The following is a 19776-nucleotide window of genomic DNA, read 5'->3' on the forward strand; positions in this document are numbered from 1 at the left end:
AGTGTGCCTTAATGCGCACTGTTGATGCTTGCTGAACACCCTGCGCTTTTTGCCACCTGCCGTAGAATGGTACATTCACATTATAAGCGACTTTGTCGCTGTGTGTCGCTCATCTCTTTCAAAAGAGGCGTTTCTATATCTGGTTGTCATAAACAGATGAGTAACGTCCACTACAGTAACTGACAAGAGTCAAATGACGTGAATTCCACAGATTCGTTATCATTGGTTGTCGCTTCCGAATGTTGCTCATAATTTACATAAAGTTAAACATTTCTTAACTCTGTCGCGCATCTGGACACGCCCCATCCAGTCGCCAACGGTGACTGTCGCTCGTGTCGCCAGGAGTTGGCAAGCCTTCATTGAAATCAATGAGATCACGTCGCTCTGCTACTGCTAGTCGCTGCTAGTCTGAATGCAGCTTAAGGCGTTTTTGAAAGAGCGGAAAAGCGCCCGACGTCATTCACGTCTTTCCATTATCCAATCGAATGAGGAGAGAGGCGGGTCTTTCGTTGTAGTGACTGTAGTGCACCTCCCGCCCTCAAACAAGGTCAGAGCAAGTCCCTCTTTTCAAAGTTTCTGCTAATATGACAGTTGAGTTAACAACAAAAGGGCACTCACGCTTCAATATTTGACTGACAGGACGGCTGCATCGTTGGTTGCCTAGCACTGGGTGTCTCCTTAGCATTTATAAATATTCGTAAATAAAGGAGTACACAATTTCTGCATCGCTTGCATAACATGTATGACTTTATCCACAAGTACTGAAGACTAGGGCTGTGCAATTAATCGTTTTACAATTTTAATTTTTGCACATTTCGATTGCAAAAACAAGATAATCGAGGAAATTCGATTAGTGTGCCACATTCCATTTCTGTCATTTGGTTTTGTGTTATAAATTCAGCGCGTCTTAGGCAGCTGCACTCTCTCTTGCACGTGCACACACTCTCGTATCTTTCCGAATTTCTAACACAAAGTAGTAATCCTTATGTATATCATGAAAGTGTTATAATTGTGTCCCCACTCCCAATGCTTGTATCAACTTAGAAAATGTGAAAAAGATCAACCCAGTAACTTAGTTTTGATAACCCATTCTCTGCAAGCATGTGAAAAAATAGAAATTGAAATTTGTCTCCCCTTGTGATGTCAAAAGGGGATAATACAGCCCCTTAATCTGCACTATCCAACCATGGCACAGCTATTTAGTCCAGAGATCAGCTCATTTGCATTTTAAAGGACACACCCAAAAATGGCACATTTTTGCTCACACCTACAGAGTGGCAATTTTAACATGTTATAATAAACTATATATATATATATTATTTTGAGCTAGAACTTCACATATGTACACTGGGGACACCAAAGATTTATTTTACATCTTAAAAACGTCTTGTGAAATGTCCCCTTTAAAATGTCAATACATTTCATCTTTTAGAGCTACAGTTTATTTGAGAATACAAATAAAAAATAACAAGATCACTAATAAGTGTGTAGACAGGGTCACATCACCTATGCATCACTTAAATGAATATGCAGCCAAAGCATTGTCCAGATCTCTGGCTGGTAGTCTAAAACTGCTGTTACGTTCTCATTTGCTTCTCCCCATTTCCATGTGTTTTCTGCTCTACCCCATTATATAAGTTTTGACTGTCTTCCAGAGTCACTTTTCTGCCTGTAGGTTCAATAAAGTATCTGTGGGAAACAACTATGATAGAAAACCCTTATGATGAATTCTCTAACACACATACACACACACACACTCATTGCTCGTATGCATAAAGTTGACACTATGCTGTCACATGGCTAATGTCGCTCTCGCTCACATTAACTTTTATTGCTGTGCTTACAGTACTGTATGTCTGAACAGACACTTACAAATGAGACGGCTGCATAACAGAGCTATTGTACACACACATGCATGCAACTTGTACTGCAACAAATAAAATATTTTTTCTACCTTACTGTCTTCTATCGCTGTTTCAAGCTAGCTTCACTTTTTAATGTTCACTAACTCCTTCTTGCTCTCATGAGCGCACGGCTTGCTCCTGTCTGACACGTGGAGATTATCTAATGTCATCAAAGCGAGAAGAAAGATAAAACGATGGTGTGTTTTTCTCAGGGTGTGTATCTGATCCTCAGTATTCACTGCACTGAGCTGTCTGTGCCTTTATCTGCTCCAGGCATCATGATGGTTTAACTTCCCAATCCCTGCTCCTATTCCTGCTTTTTCTCCATCTTTCTGTCTTTTCCCACACTCTCATGCTCTCTGGAGTCAATGTGCGCTGTGTCAAAGCTTACGGCAATAAAATCAGACCAGAATTACTCACTATTGCTTCACCTATAAAAACTAGTTGTGCTCAGAATACAATTGTACTGCTTAACGCATACAGCACTGTATAACTTACATTTAACACTGCCTATTATTTTTTAATAAAGTTTATTTAAGTTCAGAAGGAGCATGGTGATGTAATTCCACCAATCAATGTGAAGAGGTCTCTATATGTGGCCGTCCCTTACCTCTGTCCCGTGACAGTTTGTTGCAGCATCCTTCATCCACCCCATCGCTCCACCCTCTGCTGGTATATCTATCCTACTAAAAGAGGGTGGGAGTACTCGTGCTTTATCTTATTACCCTATTGATTACATGTGAAAGGCAGGGTATCTCATTTGATCCAGAAACATTTTAGTAATGCTGGTTAAAAGTCTCCTCACATCCTGATCGCATCACTATGTTAAGTTGTTTAAATGTATTTGTAGAAATTTATGTCATCTGTGAAAGGCGTAGGACCAAAAAAATTTCAACCAATCATAGATCTCGGTCCGAACAGACGTTGCCTTTTTGTCCCTTATCCGTAAGCATAATTTGAATGCCACCGTGCAGCTTCTTCACGCAGACACCATACGTCATCGGTGCGTTCACGTTCCCTCACCTCCCGTCTGTAAACAGAGGGAGAATGGCAAACTTTTCTGCTGAATTGACAACCTGCACAGGAGCCACAAAACGAAAGACATGTTTTATAACAACAGCAGCAAAAACTGCTTGGATCGGCAAATAGCAAAAACCATAATTAACATCGGTGACTTTACTGCTTTACCACGAGATGCAAACAGCTGCAGGAGGCAAAGGGTCTGAAAGGGTCGTTGCACTGTTTATTTTGGTAAGTTAGGTACGCTATGTTTGTATTTAGATGGATTCAGATATTAAACTTTGATGAAACATTGTGTTGCTTATGAAATTTGTGTTCGTTTACGGATTAGCGTAACGATATACTACGTCTACACAACCGTATTAGTGCTTTAACTAATTCTGATGTAAACCAGTTTACCGCCCATATCGCGTCATTTGTATCGTCCCACGCGAGGATCTTTGCATTGACTCTGTATGTAATCTACTCGCGCAAATCAATAAACTCGCATCTGGTGTGAACCCACTTTTAAACGTCATTTTGTTGTCTCCCACGATAAGTCATTCCAAAAACCATGGCAGTGGGTGTGTTCGACTTCATACAGAGCCGCGCAGACCGACATGCGGATGACATCAAAATAGCGCAAGAGTAACTCGAAAGCATACAAAGCAGTCGAATCCCGAACCGCTCTTGCAGTACAGTATTTTGATTGCCGCTTGACGGTTCTTGTGACGCCACATGAAGTCAAGCACACCTCTTCTGTCTTGTCCTCCAATCAAACATACTGCGGCATAATTAAAGAATGATCATGGGACTTTTACGCACATCAGGTGACCTGTAAATTTCCATTTTAGTTTTGTGATATATTCCTTTTTTGAATCGCCTGAAAAACCACCTTAACAGAGCGTAAAAACGTTTAAGTTTATGCAAAATTGCAGTGTTTCTATTGGGTGCATTTTCAATTCGCTATTCGCTATTTGCACAATTTGAATGGTAATGAAAACCCAGCTTATATGTTACAGGGCAGGAACACTATTCTTTCATAAAAAAACAATACATCATTCATCCCTGCTTATTTGGTTATTAAATATTTGACTGTTAGCCTCTAAAGGTAGCTAGAACTACAGCACAACACCATTTTTACAGCACAACACCTTTAAGGCCATTTAGTAGTAGGGTAGTGTGATGGGTCTTTGTACCAAATATTATGGTCCTTTTTTAGAAGTAACTTCATGCTGTTTTGTGCTATTGTTTAGTTGAATAACTTGCCTTTGCAGATTAAATGTCTGTTCTTCGGCTTGGACTTGTGAAATAATTTTCAAAATAAACGCAGCGTATAGTCCAGGTTTTTTTCCTCTTCAAAACACATTTTTGACTGATGTGACTTATACTCCGAAGCGACTTATTGATGATTTCATCTGACGCACGTCAAGTGACGCGATTACGCATCTGGTCGCACCTTTCCTTCTGGTTTCAGTTTAAACTCTTGAACAAATACCACATCGAAAATAACAAATGTTTTGGTTTCAAAACCCTGAATCTGTATGCATTGCAACATAGTAACCCAAATCACTTTACAAAACACTTTAACTGAGAAAACTGACGCAGAAGTCCGGGCACGACTATGTGTTGCCAAGTCCGTGGTCCGTGATTTCCATGAGTTGATTTTTTTCAGTTGGTTGAAGATGGAAGAATTTTGTTCATTGAAGGATTAGTCCATTTTCTTAAATTTACTCACCACCATGTCATCCAAAATGTTGATGTCTTTCTTTGTTCAGTCGAGAAGAAATTATGTTTTTTGAAGAAAACATTGCAGAATTTTTCTAATTTTAATGGACTTTAATAGAACCCAACATTTAATACTTAACTCAACACTTAACAGTTTTTTTCAACGGAGTTTCAAAGGACTATAAACGATCCCAAACGAGGCATAAGGGTCTTATCTAGCGAAACGATTGTCATTTTTGACAATAAAAATAACAAATATACACTTTTAAATCACAACTTCTCGTCGTGTAGATCCGGTCGTGATGCGCCAGCTGACCCCACTAAGAGGTCACAGAGGACGAACGCGAAACTCCGCCCCAGTGTTTACAAGCGTCTTAGAAGAGGACTGTTCCTACGTTGTTGTATGTCAACTGATACTAATTAATGTCTTTGTGGCAGTTTATTGTTTAAAATGGTCCGCAAATGTGCGTTTTATATAAGTAACACGTGACCTCCCTACGTCACTACGCATTTACGTTAGGTCGCGCTGGACCGGACCTAGAAGAAAAGTTGTGATTTAAAAGTACATATTTTTTATTTTTCTTGTCAAAAATGACAATCGTTTCGCTAGATAAGACCCTTATGCCTCGTTTGGGATTGTTTATAGTCCTTTGAAACTCCGTTGAAAACAAAATGTTAAGTGTTGAGTTAAGTATTAAATGTTGGGCTCTATTAAAGTCCATTAAAATTAGAAAAATTCTGCAATGTTTTCTTCAAAAAACATAATTTCTTCTGGACTGAACAAAGAAAGACATCAACATTTTGGATGACATGGTGGTGAGTAAATTATCTGGATTTTTCTTTTAAGAAAATGGAATATTCCTTTAATTGTTGCTATGTGGGCTGTAAAAGGTCATTGGGATGCTTTTGGGATAGTTTTTAATAAACATTGGATTTTGTTATGTGGATTGAGGTACTGTACGCTATGCAACATGTGTTTCTAATTAATATAAATAAACGTATTTTGACACGTTCATGATGGCTCCTGTAGTTAAACATTTGAGCAAGGCAGGGAAAGGGAAGGTGAAAGGAGATATGATGAGTTTAAGGGAGGCATTGTTGCTGAGACAACACATTTGTGTTTTGTACTGTCTTTGATTCTGTATTATACACGATAAATCAATCTTTTAGATAATGAAAATTTCAGCTTAACTATTTTAGGTCACTACGTGAACAATTGGCAGTATCTAAATGGCTGAGAACCACAGTATTTTAAATACCGTACATACATTCGTACCTTTCCTAATATTTGTTGCAGTGTGGGGATAGTGGGTTAAGCAAGCATTGTGCTGCACACTTCTGCACACATCAGGCTTTTAAGAAAAAGTGTTGGAAAAGTAATTGAGGGCATGTGCCCCAGTACAGCTGTGTGTCTAGCAACACCCCTGATAAAAATTTTGTATCGTATTGGCGACGGTTCTGATGTTTTGGGAGCCTGAAACTGCTATTTTTGAGACCAGGGGCCTCATTTATAAAACTGTGCGTAGGACACTTACTAAAAGTCTACGTACGCACAAAAGCCCAAAATGGCATACATCAAAAAATATGAAGACTTATAAAACAAAGCACTGTCCCCTTTATAAATCAAAGATCACCTGCAAGTGTGCGTACATGAATCACCCTAATATCCCACTCTTCACGCCCATTCTCCATCAAGTTTTTTTTTTTTTTATAAATCACAACCTTTGAGTGGGAACTGGTGTACGCATGTTTCCAGCCTCGTTTTGTGCATACGCACGCTTTATAAATAAGGCCCCAGGTCCCAGACTAAACACGGCACCCATGCGGTTTTGTGTGTAATCCATATATTTTGTGATACGATGATGTCAACCCACATCTTCACCCCAGTCAAACACCGCTATGTCACATAACAGCAACAACAAGAACAACTGCAAACTACATGCTAGTGTTTGTGCTGCCTAAAGTAGTGAGTCTTTAGACCCCTTCACGGTTCACGTCACAGGCTGTTCCCACTGCGGATGTCGGGGTCAGAAAAGTCATTACAGCAGATTGAGTTGCGTATTATTCGGTATCGTAAAAAATGCCTACTTACGTTGCGGGGTGTGAAAATCGCACCAGGTCTTCCGTTAAGTTTTCGCGATTCATGCAGAATCTTAAAAACAAAAAAATACAACATCTGCGGCTGCAAGGAATTAACGTGCAGACTGGAACAATGCAAATATCAAAGAAGCTTGTGTTTGTAGTGCTCACTTCATTTGAGGTAAGTCATCATTTTTTAGCCCTGTTAGATTAAATTATAAAGCCTTGATTGTATAAACAGTTTGACCCCATGCTGCGCGCGCACTTGATAGTCATTCAATGTTTACAAACCTTGAAGGGGTCTATTAGATTTACTAAAGCAAAATCTTCTGCTTCTTTGCTACTGCTGTGAGCAACAAATGATTATGAACAACAAGGTTTAAGCGAAAGCTTCAAGTCGTCGTCTCTAAATTTTAAGTGTATCTCTGTGGCACAATTGCAGCACCACATACTGGTCTGGCATGTATACTACCGTACATCGATTTGAGTCCGTTTCAGTGGTTTGTGTGTACGCAGATATTTGTTTTTACAACAAGGAAAAATAAGATTGGATATTAAGAGCTCTGGCTTCGTGTGGATGTGGTTTAAAAAAACAAGGGCTATTTATACACAAGGAGAGTGGCAGAAACTAATGAATCATGATGGTAACTAACTAGCTGGTTTTAATCAGTGAATAAAGCACACTAAAACCTGGGGAGACAGGGATCACATCACACACATATTACATTTCCCCATACAGTATTGTCTGATACTTCTCCTATTTCCAAAACAGTCCACATATGGTCCATATGATTTGCAAAAACAAGTGAAATGAAGTATCCAAAATAGAGCAGTTGAAAATAATGAAAAATTGTTTGCCAGGAGATGTTGAGTCACTGTCAAGATCTTAATGGCAGGACGCTTTATCAATGCTGTGCTGACATTGGCCTTACTCATCAGCTGGGGAAATGGATATAGAGCAAGAGGTTCCCCTCCTCAAGAAGCCAAAAATGAGCTGATTGTGCTTTATTTTGGAACATCACATGTTCAATACAATACATGTTTCCCATTACATGTTTGTTGTACTGAACATTGTGGCTGCTGATGTTGTGTGTTAAAACGCAACACAGAACGCAATACATTACAGCTGTTTTACATTGAAATGGCAGCCAAAAAATCATGCACACAAGTTACAGTATTTGAAACGAGGGAATGTTTCACAAGTAAATATACAAAAGTCTCTCTCTAACACATACACAGTTGACAGCAGTACTGCCTGTTAGAAAAGTTGTTGTACTTTGAGTTTACCTAAATTACCTGCATCAGGTAGATTCCATGAATGTCACAACTGCCTAATTTCATTGTCTAATTTCATTTGATTTCAACACATTTATACTGAATAGAATAAATGAAGAGTTTGGTTCCAAAACGCGATAAACGCCATTTTTGAAAAAAATGAGTTACTGCCAAAATCAGTATTATATCAGGTCAGTAGTTAAAAGTAAATTCTTAATTTTACGCAAAATCCAATATCCGCCGTGTTATTCTGTCATCTTTTCTCCCTTTTTTCCCAAAATGCGATAAACGCCACTGCTCCTTCACTGTAAAAAGTGTTTCTGTGCCTTAGTAGATTTTTAAAAAATTGAGTAAACTGTATTAAAAAAAATTAATTCTTGTTTTTTTAATCAAAATATGAGTTAAAATAAAATAAAAATTGGAATAAATTTATTAATTCTAAATGAGCACATTATTGAGTAAATTCAACTTAATTTTATTATCTATAATCGATTTAAATTTGTAAGAAAGAAATTAAATTATTAATTTTATGTTAAAACTACATGAATTATTTGAGTAAACACAACTAACTAGGCAGTGGACTTGCAGTTCCCAGCATGCTTTGCATGGGACTGCATTTGGAGAGTGAAATTTGAATTGAAACTTTTTTTGTTTTGTTTTTAACTAAAAAGAAAGACTTGTTAGTGTTTAATGTTCATTTATCTTCGATATTTGGAAGAGTTTCTGTTTCTTCTTTGAGTTTTGTAGTTACCATTGTTCAGAAGACTGGTGCTTGTGCATAGACTGCATACTGAAGTATGTCGCGCTTTACAGCTGCCCAAAACAAAACTGAGTGGGTGTGTTGTTTGAATAAACGTTTCTAGCCCTCATCTGACGGCATAAAAAACAACAACTAACCATAAATACGCTACCTGTACCAAGAAAAGAAGGTTTATCTAACTGAGTAATACTAGCACAATTAGTTAACTCAACTCAATTTTATTGCATTTATTTTAAGTAATGTTAGTGTGTTCAATATACTTAAAAAAGGTTGAAAGTTGACTCAACCTAAAACTTCCCATGCAGTCACTTGCCTCACTTTTTATAAGTTAGATCTAGGTATTACTTTTTACAGTGCAGAACGCAATAAATCCATTTCTGATATTACAGCCCACCAGTCACGCAATGTAAACAAACAATGGCGGACGCGCTGAGTCCACGGAGTCCTAGTTTTCCTCATCTACTTTGTACTTCGTGATCAACAAACAAAACAAAATCGCTAAACCTGTGATGGTTTTCTGTGATGGGAAAGAAACGTAAGCCATCAACATCTAATAATTTCCCTGAAAGGCACTCGGGAGACGGGTGCTTGTTCTCCCGACAGCAAACTTCTCATGCTAACACATTGACCCCAGAGGATCTTATGAAAAACTTTCCATAATTTTACTCAAAGTCAACGAAAATCGAGCAGGACCAAAAACATTTTACAGCTGATCTCTGTGAAAGACGTTAAGCGAGGACGTCAAGTAACCGCAATGACAGTGATCTTAATATGACAAAGTAAGTGTTTTGATTAATGACATTAATGTTTATATTTTTAATTAGTGTGTACAACTAGTCAACTAAATGAATATAACATGGCAAAGATGAATGCACATTTATATAGGCTATTGATTCAATAGATATATAGCATTTTGAATAAAAACTTGTCATGGATTTATTGCATTTTGTGGAAAAAATTATCCGTTTTTATAATAAATCTTTGAAAATCAACTTATGGATTTGAATTTTTTATGTTTTTATAACCTAAAGATGCTATGTGAAAGTTTGTAACAGAAAATAGTTGTTTTCATCTTGTCACTTTCTTGGTATAGAAAACACGTTTTTACCAAAATTTGTCAAAATGGATTTATTGCGTTTTGGAACCAAACTCTTCAAATATATCACATAAATCACTGACAGTACACAAATGTATTGGTCTACAAAGAGACAAGAAACTATTTTCATTCCTGTTTGATGGTTTCATGTCATGCTTTAAATTATTAATAAAGTGTAACATTTTTTCAACGCTCCTGCTTATAGAAGTTATTTTTCTGTTCATTTTCTTCACAGTGATACAAAACATATTCCTAAAGAAAGACTGAAACCACAACAACCAGCTGCCAGATGAATCAAAGCATTACAAGCTTTAATTTCATTGAAAAATATTATTGTGCACTTATGAGGACATTAACTATGCACCCCATAAACGATTGCATATGACATAACACTATCATAACTGATGCCACATATACAGTATAAAATATATACACACTGAAAAAATCAAGAGACCACTCCAGTTTTTACTTCAATCATCATTACTAGATGTATTGTGATCATTTCAATCCAGTGTCTGTTGAATTTTAACAAAAGCAAACCTCGGGAGTGACATTAAGTTACTCAACAGCAAAAGTTACTGAACAAGACCCAACGAAAGATCTGACGAAAAATCAAGGTTTTTAAATTTTTCCTAAAATACATGTACAAATATTTTGTTGCTGAGAAATTCATTTAAAATGGTTTTCTCTGCAGTATTGAAGATCGGAAAACACTGTATAGTTTTTTGGTATTTTGACCATGTTTTACCTGTTTAAAACTGAAAGGGACCATTGAAATGGCCTCTTCATTTTTTGTGAGGCTGTATAACGCTGTCAGGAATAAGATAATGATAGTAAGCGAATGCTCTCGGCACGTATTATATGTTGATCAAATACCTTTGCTTTAAATGTGCTTAATCCCGCACATAATAATGCTTTGTTATGCTTTGTTATCAGAATCCTCTAAACGGCATGTCAAATTTGTCCACTTGTGCACGAAAGATAAATGAGATTAATAACGACGTAAACCACACATTCAAACTTGTGTCCGCTGTGAGTACTTAATACAACCAGTTTGTGGCAGTCACATGGAGCACAGCGCCACCTAATTTCATTTTTACATTTTGACTTTCATCATTTTTAATGGTTCATCTTTAGTGAGTTTGCAATTGTTTACTATGTCTTGTCCAAACAAGTGGATTTTTGCAACAAAAGCTTGCATGCACTTAGAGGGTCTTGCAGCTAAAGCAGTCAAATTTGTTAAATTAAAATACAACAAACAAAAGTACAATAAAAGTAACAAAATAAGGCATTTTAATCATTTGGCATTAAAGTGAAATATCTAAACCAAACATAGGAGATGCACATGATTTTGCAGCTGCACTTCTCAGCTATAATATATATATTTCATTGCAGCTTATTGCAAAAGACAGTCTGAGAGTGTTCATTTACTTTACATTTATGCATTTAGCAGACACTACTATCCAAAGTGACTTGCGCCGCATTCAAAGTATACATATTTATTTCACAGTTTAATAATACTTTAGGGGAGCGTGGAGTAGCCCCTTTGGCACAATTCCCACCTTTATTATAACAGTCAGTAAGTTTACATGCACTTATTTAAAAATATTCAGCTTTCATTTCTTTAAAATGCTTTCCTACAACTGAAATCATACCAATTATTGCATAAGTGTAGTTGATAATATGAATAAAGCTTTACATGTTAATCAAACTACAGCTAGCCTCACCGTCACGCATGTTATGCACCAAGAGACAGATGTAATGCACCTCTGCATGTTATGCACCTGCTCTGAAACACAGAGGTCAGGCGAGATTTATAAATATTTGATTATCCATTATTTCATTATTTCATGCTATTTCCGAGCAGGAATTAAGCTTTTTTTTCTTGAAAGGTTATATTGTTAAAAATCAGTTTCTCAAATGAGATGACATTATTTACTTTATTTATTTATTCTGCATCTTGCCATATATGGGCAGTCCTTAACCCTTTGTGCACACTGCATCTGTGTGTAGCGCAAGATTTCACTGCTGTTACAGTACAATTACTCTGATGTGATTAATGAACCTTACTATGTTTCCATGGAAACCAGAGTCATCACCAACATACAGTGCCATAATTACAACAGCTATTACTCTTAAATAAAAGTATTTATTTTTGATGGCAGTGACACACTACTGTTTCTACAGTAAAATGTGGGATCCTCAATCACAATCCATAAGATTTATGTGGGACCCCTACCACCAAAAGTAAAATTATTATTAATAGAAAGAGCATAAATAAATTACAAATATGTTGAACATTAATCACACTATTAAGTACCATGGTAATGCAGGTAATTCGACTTATTGGTACTATCTTTCACTTTTAAGTTCTGTGATGGTATAAAATATCATTACATAACCATGCATGTAAGGTATTAACATCTGATATGTACTCTGTTGTTAACCTTTATGAAAAGGTTCCTATAACAACCACAGTTAAACCATGGTTACTGTAGTAAAACCATGCTTTTGCCAATGGTAAACAATACACAGAAAAACTATGGTTATTTACTATAAAATGACCATGGTTGTTCATTTTCGATATCTTAATAATTGCAGCAGTTGTAAATATTAAAATGAGGAGAAAGAAGATATGCCAGTAATGAAAACGGGACGCTGTTACTGTTCGCAAATTTAAACGCAAAAACAAACGGTGTAATTTGCACTTACTTACTTAACTAAAAATATAACCAACAGTATACAATTCTAAAACAATCATAAACTTATGGTTGTGTTCAAAACCCACGCAGTTCCCTATCAAGACAGCATATTTAGGCGAAATGAATCCAAGAATCCTGTCTACTGTAAGCAGCTCACTTAGGTGTTGCGTTACTCATATAGTTTCCAACTATCTATCAAGACTGCAACAGTCTGTACCCTTCACTGTCATGCTATCTGCTTAGTTCGTAAATAAATCAGCTCAACAATTTGTTAGCTCTGTTAGTGAAAGTGAACGTAAATAAAGATTGTACAGTAAATACCTGAACCTGTTGACTCCGCCCACCGCCGCCTCACTGACAACTCCAACAGATGCTGTGTGCTCAGGACGATGTGAGAATAAAGTTCCCCGTCCGATCCAGAAAAAGCGAATAATGGTGTGATTAAGAGCCCTTGGATGTGTTTTGGTGATTGTTGAGACAGAGCCCCGTATAAAGCAGCGGCCATTGGAGTGTCATGTGTACTGTGTGTCTGTGAAACCCAACACGAGTGAATAACCCCGCCCCGTTTCCTCAAAGTCCCGTTAACTCTCTCATCTCCATCCTCGACTCTCTCTCCATCGCTGTTTCATTTCCTACACTGTAAAAATTCCAAGTTGTTGGGCAAGTTTAATCAATTTGAAATCGCAATTCATTTTTACAAATAATGAATTTAAAATTAATTTCAACTTTCTTGACTAGTGAGGAATTTTAATAAATGAAAAAATTAAAGTTAAAATAACTTACGCTAATTCAACGTTATTTTTAAAATTTTCAACTCCTTACTGGTCAAGAATGTTTCAATTAGCCTAATTGTAAATTCAAGTTGATTACACTTAAAAATGTAAGTGTGACAGGGAATTTTTTAAAGTGGTTTTGTATAATTAATTCACATTGGGACTGTTTGGATAGTGTCACAATTTACCTAAATTTAGTCTAATTTATCAAAACTTTTTTATCTGCGTTTGTTTATGGGTGCTTGATTGTGAGTTTTGAGGTTAAGCTTTGTTCAAAACACATTTTGAGAAAAGTTAAAATAGGGTTTAACCTATTTAGTGAATATAAAGAGTTTGGTTCCAAAACGAGATAACTCCGTTATAAAAATTTTGTCAAAACATGTTTATTAGTATGTTATTATGTTTTTATTGTGCTATGTAGCTGTATTTTTTTAGTTATAAAGGCTTAAATCAAAACAAAGCAACTGCAGCTTTATTTATATTAATTGGAATGGACAAAATATTAAAATCAAAATATTCGATTTTTGAAAAAAATTGTAAAAAGTTATCTCGTTTTGCAACCAAACTCTTTATATGTTTGCTTTTGCAAAAAGACGACATTTTGCATGTGATGTGTTTTGGGGTTTTGTATGTAAAGTTGCTATATCAAAATTGTGGGTAGCCTAATTGTAAAAATAAAAAACAAATAAATACATAAATAAAAGAAAACTGTGAAAGTATATTAAACACAGAGGTGGACACTACTTAAGTATTTTAGTTACATTTTCCAATGTGTGAGTGTTTGTCTTGGGAAAAAATTTACTTTACTTTACTAAAAAATGTTCACTGCATTCTAAAGCATAGAATCATACTGTGTATTCCTTTTATATTAAAATTAATTTAATACCTAATTACATAAAAATTGTGTACTTTTTCTTTTTTGAGTAAAAGTACAAAATTACTTTTTACTTAAGCAAAAGTAAAAAAAAAAACTAGATGTTTAATGTACTTAAATATTAAATATAAACCAAAAACTTCAAATTACACTGTAAAAAAAATTCTGTAGAAATTACAGTATTACTGGGTATTACTGGCAACTAGCTGCCAGTAACTGTAGATTTTACATTTATGTTATTTACTGGCAACTAGTTTGTTCAAAGTTAAATGAACATGAAACATTTTCAGTCTTTATCTTCTACCGTAAGTTACTGGCAACCAGCTGCATAATTACAGCAAATGTTTACAGTGTATGAAATGTAATGGAGTAAAAATTACGATATATGCTTTGGAATGTATGTTTTTCAAAGAAAAACACAGATAAAATACAAATACTTGAAAATTTACTTTTATGTAGAAAGTAAAAAAACTTAAGTAGTGTTCGCCTCTGATTAAAGAAAACATCCAGGACTTTCACAAATAACAAATGCAGGGGAAAATTGCAGCTGATATAATGAAATTTTGTATTGTTATCAATCATTTCTGCCTAGCACAAGCTGCATCCGAAACAGCATTTCCTAGCAGGCGAGAAACAATATGGGACAAAAGAAGTATGTCCGAATTAATAAAAAAGTAGGTGAAAAGTATTTTTATTCATAATACATATAATTTTTTTTAGCTTGTTAAGTATTTACTTATTCAAATAAAGAGTATGTGATTTCGGACACAGTCAATGTGTGTAATCAGGAAGAATATTGAAATGTGTTACAATTGTTCCTGCTCTCTCACACTACAATAATGGCTCTTAACAGATAAAGCTTTGCATTGCAAGTTTATTTAAATAGAAATTAATAAACAAATGTAATTATGGCTAATTTACATTGAAATGATTTACAGTAAAAACAGCAAAGAGATACATAATAAATAAAATAAGAGTCAAATCAAAGATCTTTACGAGTAATTTAGAATCTCAATAAAAGCTAATGATAACTTAACTTAAAGATAAATTAATTACTATGGCACATTATTATGACTATTATTATGAAGTTGTATGGGTGTGCCTCAGTCAGTTCAGTAGTTCATAAGTCAGGGCACTGAGTCGGACACTGTCTCAAATGTGAAATTCTTCCAGTGCACAGAAACAGTTCCCTTAAAAATCCCACAGTGCAACACAAAAAACAAAATGTCCCCTTGTATGAGCATGATTTAATGAATAATTAGATATTGCATGCTTCATAAATCAGAAAAAGCAATAACCCAACATATTTTTTCAATAGAAAGCCTGTGTTATTTTAATGAAACTCTCACACACGCACACAAGGCAACAATTTGTCTGTCCCTTAATGTCAACTAACTGTGCCGATGCATTTTTGGCATTAATGTGTAGTTTATTTTGATCAGATTTGACTCTTGCATTGCAGTGCAAACCAGATACGAGTGAAGACTAGGATGTAATGTTTTTAGATTTAGCATGTTGTAAATAAGCCCCTTTTCACACATTGTAAAGTGTCTTCTGCACAATTGTTAAAATAAATTCTTTAAATAGGTCCATGCCCTGGCTAAAGAGACATTACTGCTAAATTTAAATGGTGGCGATAAACAGCTCAAAATATTTATATAGGCAGACTGACATGAATTCTGAACTCTGAGAATTTATAACTAAATTCAATTCAGGACTTTTGGGGGAGTTTTACTTTGTAATGTCATCATGAACCCAATTAACCTTACAAACTTATTTGTAAGGGGAAAAATAATCTGAAACAGGAAGTGAATCGTGGTTTCTCCAGCTGGGCAACTGGTATGATATCAGCAGGTGTTTCTAGACACTCTTGTTAATATCATCATCTGGTTTCTGCCCAGGGTTATTTTAGGAGTAACATTAGCCTGCCCAATCAACATACACAGAACGCTGATTCTGTATGTTACAGTCAGAGATTTGACCCACCCAAGAAAAACATTTTCGGTATCTTAGCTACCATGCCGGTGCCAAGTAGACAAATAAAGTATCAGTATCATGGATCATAGATCAGATTGGTGCCCAAAAGAAATCCTGTCCACCTCGCTGTCTGTTTCCTAGAATAGACAAGCTCTTCAGGAGGAGAGGGCAATGTGAGTCAGTCCATCCTAAAAGATGCAATTTTTCGTGTTTGACATACAGAATTAATATGTGATTTTTTTGCCCACCTGCTGTGGCGTGTAAATTACTTTACTGATTACTAATTTTACCAGCAATTTTTTCTATTGTACAACTGTAAAAGGTGAAAACTTAAAAAATTACTTCAATCAGTAACACCTAAAAAATGTAAGTTTGTATTACATTTGTATAAACACTTTTTTTACAGCCACAAATATCTGCTTCATCAAAATATAGCTCAACTACAGAGCTTTGAGTTCACAGTGTCTGCATTTTTTCAGTGTAGTATTTTTGTCAAATCAAAATCAATTTTTTATGCTGCTTTAACTTAAAAAATTAAGTTAAACAACTTTAATTAGTTTTTATAAGTTATGTCAAGTATTTACAGGTATAAACTTAAAATTGTATGTTTGTGAGTTGTTTTAACTTCATGCTGCATTTTTAACAGTGTACGTGTACTAAGTGCTAGACTAAACTAACTCCTGAAATGTTCTGTTTATTTGGAGTGTTAAGTCAATGTAGGGTAAAATTTTTGCAACCTGCAAAAGAGTGAAAACTCCTTATATGCATGTTTTGTTTGAATGGCATGATCACACAAACAGAACCTTTTAGTCTGTTATTCAACATATATATGATTAGCTGGAACCATAAGCTGCATCTGGAATCAAATATTGTGAATTAGATGAAGTTAAAACAGTACACTCTATCACAGTAAAGGGCTCGTTATAGTCGTGTGTAGGTTCTACGGTGTAGGTTCCGCATCGGTTTTCATTTATACTTTTGCGTCGTCCTCCGCGTCGACGTGCAAACACACGCGCAAACCGCTGGTAGGCAGTATCCACACGTGTAACCACAGTAGCAGCGCGACCGTCAGAGAACAAGAAGCTTGGCAAGTTAACCCACAACCGAAGAAGAAACAGCAACTTGTTGTGTATGATTTGAGAAGACCAGCAATGATGGAAGTAAATAAACAGTGACTTTCGTTGCAGTTTGAGTTAAATCACTCCCTAACTTGGCTCATCTTAGTTTTCACCGTCCCAAACGGAAATACCTATGACGCAGTTTTTTAGCTGACGGGAGGGGTTCTGGTGGACCAATCACAGTGCTTGCGGTCCGCGTAGAACTGACGCACTGTTAAAATTTTTGCGAGGTGCACGTCAAGATACGTAGAGCTACGCACAGGCTACGGATAGCCTACGGATAGGATAACTTACGCACGACTATAAATAGGGCTTAAGCAATAGCCATCATTTTACCGTCTAGGTTGTATAGACCCAATATACTGTAGTCTGGCTATGAGTTATCCACTCCTAACCAAAATAAACTTGATTACCTTTTTTTGCCATTTTTGCCTTTATTTGACAGTGATAAAGGAGAGGACAGGAAAGTACAGGGAGGAGAGAGGTGTATGGGATCGGCAAATGACCACAAGCCGGGAATCGAACTTGGGTCACCGAAAGTGCGAAAGCACCACATGTCGGAACACTGCACACTACACCATCAGCTCCAACGTAATTATCATTTTTACCAAAATAATAATTTATGATATTCCAAGCAAAGTCAGTGACAGTGATTACAATATGTTTGGTTTCATTTATTGATTTATTTAATTTAATTTATTTTTGGGCAATGGTTAAACGTCCATTCAATTTTGCATTGTTGTAATCTAGACGTCTGGGCTGTGTTTGTACGGCTGTTAGACATCTTTTAAATGCAAAATTGCTTTCTGTAGAACGTAAGGATGCAGTATGAATTTTGGACATACTGCATCCACCATGTTTTCGTTGTCATGTCACCCATGATCTAATTAGAACAACCGCGCAACCATTATTTACTTATGTTTTGTTTAACAAGTACAATTCAATGATGGATAGTAAAGTATCCATCGAATGCACACTTAAAAATCTAGCTGGAAGTAGTCGGTCATTTGGGTACTTATCGCTTAGTTTTAAATTCGATGAATTCGGATATCACATACTAATCCTACTAATCCATACTATCACATAATAATCTGTTCTCCTGCCCATTTTCCCTATTCATCCCCATCCAGACTACATTTCCCATCATCCTCCTCACTCCCTCACCAGAACTGGGTTAATCATTATCCTCACCTGCCAACAATTACCCTTATTAGCTCCTCCATATAAACTCTGTCTGTGTCCCAATTCAAAGGCTGCGACCTTCTAAGACTGTATTTTAGGACCGATTGCGTCACAGCAGCACGACTTGAGGCGAGTAAGGCCATCCCAATTCAAAGGATGCTTAGAATGAAGCCTCAAAATGCGTCCTTATTTCTCTGCGCTGTTAAGGATAGAACGAATGGATCCTTATCAGCCGAGGATATCCCAAGAGTCATTGCGCGTCTGCAACGGCTGCATATAATGGGTGGATATTCTAAAATAAACAATTAAAACCTTTATTAAATAAAACTGTATTTATTAGAAGAAAAAAAATTATTGTCACTGTTTTAGTATTATAAGTTATGTTTGTGTTAATTATTCTGTCTATGTTGCGTATATTTCTAAGGTTGATTAATTTGATATACTGTTGAATAGTTTAATCTACATCAACATGTCATATTTTCTAAAATAAATTAATGTTTTTCTGATTTCATATTTATTTAAATAAGTCAGAAAGTTCTCCGCTGTGTCCTGCTGACAGGCGCGGTGGGCGTGTGGAGCAGGTGACGCAAATTATGGGTCCTTCGAAGGGTCCTTCTCTTCGCGAACTTCTGAGACTTCCACCTTGAAAGACCGAGTGCTCACCTTTTAAGGTTACATGCTTATAAGGTTGCAACCCTTGAATTGGGACACAGCTTCTGGCTGTTTCAATATGCGTTCTTCAGCGATCTTGCGTCCTTGTGTTCTTAACCGATGAAGTTCAATTCCAATTCTCAATTCAGAGGACGCATGAAAATATGCGGATGCGTTCTTGATATCGAGGATGCATTGAGTGCACACTTGCATGCTGAAATCGCTTTACCCTAAAAGTCATTGCGCCAAAACAATGGCGGAGGTCAGGTGACCAACAGGAAGATCGCACACATCTCAATTTTCACAAGTGCGTTTTGTGTTCTCGCCAACCTTTTTCATTCTTCCAAGGCCGCCTGGCAAGACCAATCTCCACGAGAACGCAAGTCCGTTCTTTGCGTTCTTGGAATTGAGAAACAGCCTCTGGCTGTCTCCAAAATCGCATACTGTGACAGTAGGTACTGAATAAGATGTTCTATATAGTATGAATATGGATAGTATGAATGAATTCGGACGTACAACATTCGCTATGTTGAAACATCACATGACATATTTCGTCATAACAACAAGTTAGTCGTTAACTGGAATGACGTTAAACAAACGCAATTTAACCACAAGGGACAGCTGTTTAATATATGTGTCTGCATTTCAATAGAGCTGT

General features: G+C 36.2%; 1 protein-coding gene across 3 annotated transcripts in view; it reads right to left on the reverse strand.

The window, feature by feature from the left end:
* Positions 1-13076, reverse strand: part of raraa (retinoic acid receptor, alpha a) — a 203804-nt gene extending 190728 nt beyond the window's left edge. For 2 of the 3 annotated variants that reach the window (XM_055175224.2, XM_055175223.2), the window contains exon 1: positions 12865-13075. The gene's annotated coding sequence lies outside the window, so the exon portion shown is untranslated. Of the gene's footprint in view, positions 1-12864 lie in introns of all 3 variants that reach the window. The other variant, XM_055175226.2, reaches the window with a different exon arrangement.
* Between the last annotated feature and the right edge of the window lie 6700 nt (positions 13077-19776).

Source organism: Misgurnus anguillicaudatus, chromosome 4 (assembly GCF_027580225.2).
Source record: "Misgurnus anguillicaudatus chromosome 4, ASM2758022v2, whole genome shotgun sequence".
NCBI classification, from domain to species: domain Eukaryota; kingdom Metazoa; phylum Chordata; class Actinopteri; order Cypriniformes; family Cobitidae; genus Misgurnus; species Misgurnus anguillicaudatus.